This window comes from Dipteris shenzhenensis, chromosome 27 (assembly GCF_047967505.1).
Source record: "Dipteris shenzhenensis isolate YYH24624 ecotype China chromosome 27, Dip_SZ_1.0, whole genome shotgun sequence".
In the NCBI taxonomy this organism is placed as follows: domain Eukaryota; kingdom Viridiplantae; phylum Streptophyta; class Polypodiopsida; order Gleicheniales; family Dipteridaceae; genus Dipteris; species Dipteris shenzhenensis.
Window position 1 is genome coordinate 18222844 of NC_141622.1, and position 6764 is coordinate 18229607.

At 43.2% G+C, this 6764-nt stretch overlaps 1 pseudogene; it reads right to left on the reverse strand.

Annotated features, from left to right (window-relative positions):
• Positions 1-4759: 4759 nt before the first annotated feature.
• Positions 4760-6093, reverse strand: LOC147883971 (glucan endo-1,3-alpha-glucosidase agn1-like; annotated as a pseudogene).
• Between the last annotated feature and the right edge of the window lie 671 nt (positions 6094-6764).

Consider the following 6764-nt stretch of genomic DNA (forward strand, 5'->3'; position numbering starts at 1 on the left):
CTTGAATTTGCAATCCAATTGCAAGGGAGAAAGAAATGGTCGAGAGGGATAGAAGATGAAATAGTGAAGGAAATGGAATAGTGGAAGCTTGAGTTTGCGGTCTGATTGCAAGGGAGAATGAAACGTTTGACAGGGATAGAAGATAGAATGATTAAGGGAATGGAATAGTAGTTTGTAGCTCGACTACACTGTCAAGGTGAGAGCCACCGTAGTGGTCATAGCCCGACTACACTGTCAAGGTGAGAGCCACCACGATCATTGGCCCAAATTTTGATTGATTAGAGGTGGGGGCATATAAGATTCCTAGCCATGTCTATGGTGGCGGCTAAGACCCACCTGGCTGGCCGTTAATTACCATCCACCGTAGTGGCCTGCAAATACTCACCTTCTAGTTACCACCATTGAGCTTGCATGCATGATTACTGTGAGTGCAGTAAATTACTAGTCACTGGGATTGCATGCTCGAGAGTACTAGAGTGCATGGTAATGAGGGATTAAAGGTGATTAGGCTTCATTATTTACTTTTGTGGGAATTACCGCCCGGTGCTGGTGGCTATCATTAGCCACATCTGTCATGGCTTTGATTCCACCGAGTTGGCAATTAAAATTACTAGCCACCGCTCACCCACCACCGGTCTTAAGCATGTATAATCACTACGAGTGCAGTAAAAATTACTAGTCACTGGGCTCGCATGCTCAGTAGAGTACTAGAGCATATTGTAATGAGTGATTATAGCCACGTCTATCGTGGCTACGATTCCACCGGGCTGGCAGTTAAAATTACAAGCCACCGCTCACCCACCACTGGGCTTAAGCATGCATGATCACTATGAGTGCAGTAAAAATTACCAATCACTGGGCTCGCATGCTCAGTAGAGAACTAGAGTGCATGGTAATGAGTGATTAGAGCTTCATGAATTACTGCTCGGTGGTGGTGGCTCTCATCAGCCACGTCTATCGTGGCTAAAATGCCACTGTGCTTGCAATTAATTACTAGTATTGGAGTGGCCTGCTCATCCACCACATGGCATCTGCTTGATGATTACCTGCCCATCCGAGGTGGTGCCTAAGATTCCACCGCGGTGGATTTTAATTAATATGGATGAAACCTTGGGCTCCAACCACCATAGTGGCTCGAACTTTATAATATATATAAGATGCATGGCATTTGGCATTTTACTATGTTGCTCTCATCCACCCCTGCTTTGCTACTTTGCTCCACACCCCTCCTCCAGCTCTTTTTTGCCCCTGCTCTACTTTGCTCCATGCTTTCTCCTCCAACTCTCATCACTCATCTACTTCCCTACTCATTTGCTGCTCACCCACTCATCTTCACCATGCATACTACCACTCCCCCTCGATGCTTTGTGATCCCAATGTTATCTTTCTTCTCATATAATGTGATTGCATTGCACTCACATGGAGTAGAAATGCTAGCACTAGTGGAGACCCTTCATTCCTACAGTCGATTCCCTTACATGACATGCTCACAGAGGGCCCCTTTATGGATGCACTATATGGGTTCCCCCTAGATGTCGACTAAGGCCTCAGTATTTTCAGAGCAGAGTAGTCTTGGCTTGTTGGGGGGGCCATAATCTAAGTCCTAGCAATGTGCATGGTCTTCGGCCTCTCCATCGTATCCTCCTTTGGCTCCCTAAAATTTTTTAATGCAACAAGCTAGACTGGCAGAAAACTGAGTTGTACAAATTTCCTATTGCTCAGATGAGGGCTCTCAATGATGGCTAGATGTAATCTTTTGGCCTCTAAGGCTCTCAACGATCTTTTGGCTCACTAGATGTAATGTTTTGGTCTCTAAGGCTCTCAGCAATTGTTGAGTTTTTATTACATTTATGTAATCTCTTTTTGTTCAATTTGAGGCTCTTAGTATGCACTATTCTTAACTTTTATATTTCAATGGTTATGGTCACTAGCTATAATCTTTTGGCCTTTAAGGCTCTCATCAATTGCCGAGTTTTTATAAATGTAAGATCCTCTGTTCAATTTTTGCTCGGTATAAGTTGTTAATTCTTATATAACCTTTTATTGGACGTAGATGTACATTGTAATCTCTTTTGCTCAATTTTCACTCGATAAATTCTACTTTTGCCATCATTTATATTTACTACAATGAGGACTAAAATGCCAGTAAAGAAGGACTCCAATTTCCTTGGTTTATGACCAAAATAGCACTAAAATAACTCCAAGGACCCACCGTTGTAGTTGCATGGAGATACATCTAGAAAAATACAATTAAACTTTCAAAAAATGCAATTGATGATATGGCGCTTGAGGGTCCCCTCTAGGGGCAAGGGCCATATCGACATGCATTATACAATATCCAGGATGCCATTGGACAGAAATGGCATGTCAATATGGCCCTTGACCCTAGAGGGGACACCTCAAGGGCCATATCATCAATTGCATTTTGCTTGGTTGCACAACGGAACACATTTTCCTTGGTATACAAATATATAACTCTAAGAACCAGCATGGTGGCTATCATAGATCTCCTTCTATTTGCTGGCGCGTTGGCCGTCATAGACCTCCTCCTATTTAATATGTAAAAATTAGCAACGGAGCTAAGAACCAATGCGATGGTCTCTCCAAGACTACCTTGAATTCTGGGTGATGACATGTTGTCAGGCCAGAGAATGCACTGAGGAGACGATGCTCAGAATGATAGATTGCATCTCATTATTACACCAAAAACCAGCGCGGTAGTCTCTCCAAGCCAACCTATGATTTGCATGGGTTGCGGCAAAGATGCGACAAAAGGCTGCACGATGTGATGGGTGGTCGCGAGAGACTACACTTTGACTGTGTTCATAATGATATATCACATCTAATTACTACGCCAAGAACCAGCGTGGTGGTCTCTCCAAGCCAACCTTCAATTTTAATGATCTGCATGGGTGTGGTGCCCAGTGACAGATGGCAAAGCTGCGGCAAAAGATTGCGCGATGGTAAGTGGTTAGGTGGCTTAGACTAGAGACTGCGCTGCCAAAAGCAGTCATGCAGAGATACAGTGTGTTGAGCTATGTAGTGTTCTGAACAAACAGATTACATCTCATTATTACGCCAGTGCACCTTCATGACGTCGAGAAAATTTTCGACGAGAGCACGGGTTTGCACAAAATTCAAATATTCACTCAAAAGCGCATCGTGTTGCAGCCCCAAAATGGCCCCAGAAATAGTTCGCGATTGGCTATACCCAACAAACGTTGACCCACAAGTTATCTATAAAATAGGCACCCAAGTGTGGGAAGGTACTTCTAGGACATCTCATGCACTTACTAGGAGCTTCTATTGGCAACCATAGTCCTAGCAATGGTGTATGTTTGCACCTCTTCTATGTGTCTTTATTATCCAATGTGGTTGGCCATGGCTCCTTAGTGCCCATGAGGAGGTGTTATCCTTGGCATTGGGTTAGAGAGGCAATTTATTTGCATTTGAGCCCAATTCTAATTGCATGTTTGCATTTGGCTTTTCTTATAGGTGTTGAGGTAAAAAATGTCATGTTTAACCCGAATTATCTAGGTCATTACCAAATGAATAATATAGTGTCACATAGACAAAGTTGAGCATGTGCTGTAAACGATAGTCAAGTGAGAAGGGACATATTGGACTTGAGGATAAAGAGGGATGAGCAATGGAAGATGGTTGCAACACCAATCCATGCCGGTGCACCTCAAGGTCCTAAAATGGCAAGTGTGGTACATGCCCTTCCTTCCATCCGAATGCATATCCAGAAGTCTAATTTAAGGTTAAAATTTTAGGTAATTTGAAAATGCAACATAGGTGCAACTATCAAGGTAGCCAACCAATTTGATGCATATGCTTTAAAATGTAGCATTCATGAGGCTTGTAGTGCTCCTTTACCACGAATATATTAATAAAGGATATAGCATGCTACTAGAGTATATTCTTTGACAAACAAACAGCATTGAAAAACTTAGAGCTCCATCAAGGAGGCGGAAAATGAGTGAGGGTTGCCTTTAAAGTCAAATTGTATACATTTAAAGTTTGACAATCACCTTTGGCATAGATGAGTCAATGGAGAGGAGTGTACAGATGTTGGTAAGGTGAAACACAAGGGAAGATATAAAGGGAATGGGAGAATTAAGTCAAATGGAGGACTGAAAGCATTGACTAGAGAATTGCCTTTGTCATAGATGAGTTAGTGAGAGGAGGGTGGACTTTGATCAGGTGAAAAGCAAGAGAAGATGTAAAGGCAATGCGATAAAAAAATAAAGTGGAGAAAGGAACGAGTTGACTAGAGAAGCATCACATGCAAATTAAAAAGGGAAAGAAAGGAAAAGGAGAAAGAGAGACGTACACAAATTTGCACACTTGTAGGGAGATTAATCAAACCATTGCAATTATTATTTATTTTGAAAATTTGAGAAAGAGAACAAAAAAGGAAAAAGAACAAAGAAGAAAGGGAGAACTCTAATCATTTTGATATTGGTAGGGAGATAGTTCAAACCATTGCATTTTGACATTTGTAGGGAGATTGTTCAAACCATTGCATTTGTTAATTCATTTTGAAGAGTTGGTGAGTGAGGATTTGACCCTCATCCACAATATTTGGGGTTATTAGAGAGCTCACGATTGTACAAGAAATCACATGAGAAATATCAGAACATTAGAGAAGAATGTTTGAAAGCATAATACAAAGCAACAATACACAATTAAATCAGATGCAATTGGGTAAACATTTTCTCATGTGAGCTTTCTTTTACAATCGTGTGTTCTGTTGTAGAGCATGAGATCGCCATGAGATCAGGACGTAGAGTTGAAAGCAGAGTAGACGTTGAAGTCTGCGGAGGTTCCGGAGGAGGGCGTGGTGGAGACAGAGAGAGCTCCTGTGATCGATAGCACCGTCACGCCATTCCGAACCAGCTCAGCGCTCTGTTGCCCGGCCGAGAACGCCATGCTCACGTTTTGTAACCCCGCTTGCAGATTGCTGAACGTCTGGGTTTGCCCCCCCGAGGTCAGAATCACATCCGCTGGCTCAAACAGCAGCACCGTCGCATACACCTTGGTCTGCGTGTAGTAGAAGATGTATAACGCTTCCTTGCTTGCAGAATCAATCGTGGGTTGGTGGCCCGTCTTGTACCATGGAATGTAGTAGCGCCCCGCCAGATCCAGATAGGCCAAGTGAGTGAACCTCACATCGTTGTTTTCACCCGGATAGGCACCAATCGGAGTATTATCGGCAGACACAGAAACCACGTAAGTCTTTTCGGCCCAGTCGTTCCATGTCAAGATCTCTACAAAGTCAGGCTGTAAAGCAATGAGACTTTCCCAGTGTTGCCTCCATAACCCGTCCCCTGCGTAGTTTCCTCTGATCCCATCAGAACGGAAAAACCACGGGCTCACACTCGCCATGTACACCTTCCCTGCATTTCTGCAGGCTGCTAAATAATCGTTGTCGGCAGCCTCTGAGAGAGTTCCGTCTACATACGGCCAGGCGGAAGCATCCCAAGCAAGCAAGCCATTCAATATAGAATCGAACTGGTTGATAGTATTTGTAATGTCTGCTGCCGGAACGTTTGCAACCAAGAAGCAGGGCACGAAGAAAATGTTGCCTCCGGCAGGGGCTAGCACGCCGTCACGCCAAGTGCTGAGAGGATCAGTATAGGGTGAGAACGTTATCAAACTTCCATTGAAGTTGGAGAGGAATTGCTTGCCTTGGCACGTCAATTAACTGGAATAGTTTGCATAGCGGGTGAGCATGGTCACCAAATTGTCAAGACTGAGGAAGTTACCATTTGACCAGTCGTAAGCGTTGTAGTCTGGAGAGAAGAAGATCTTGAAGTTGAGATTTGCGGCAGCTTGGTAGAGATTATCCGCTCGGGCTTGGAGGGTAAGATTCCAGATGGGCGTATCGAGGGCAAAGCCATCGATACCATACTGTTGGGCGAGCTGAATCTCTTTGGTGAAGCCTGCGACATCATCGCTGTAGAGGTAGGAGTACAGCAAGTAGTGGGCAAAAACCATACGAGATTGGGCAAAGGAGCAAGGAACGTAGGAGAAAAGGGAAAGGAGGATGAAGAGGATGGCCATACCGTTGCGCAACAACAAAGCCATGATTTTCAGTGGATACTATAGTCTCCGGTGCTTCGTGCTCATTTTATAGGGAAGCCAAGTGACCTTAGATGTGTTTCATTTCTACCGTTTTTGCTTATGTAGACGTAGGACAAACGGTTCACGTCTTACACTTTCAATTATCTGTTTCATTCCCACCGTTTTTGCTTGGTCAATCCCATGTGTATTCTATTTCGACGTACTAACAGTTCACGTCTTACACTTTCACGTGAACTTTTTGACTTTCATATATGGATGACACTAGACTTTTGTCACGTCTTACACTTTCACGTGAACTTTTTGACTTTCATACATGGATGACACTAGACTTTTGCCAACGACCCTTGATCCAACTACTCTTCTTTTGAAAACCCTTTAACCAACTACCCTTCTTTTGAAAAGATAAGCTTCTTCAATGATTTGTTAGCCACTAGCTACTCACTAGCCATTTGATATTTTTCAATTCGAAGTTCCTAGAGTAATTGGCCCTATAAAAGGGTCCCTTGGATGTGTTGTTTGTGGATGTGCTCATTAGTCGAGACTCCATAAGATGTTGAAAAGCTAGCTCGAAAATTCAAGCCTACTTTGCTTAAGTTAGTTTAGTGATATTTAATGTTGGTTTCGTGTTGTGTTAGTGATCTATTAGAGTTAACTTTTTTTGGGGTTAGGGTTAG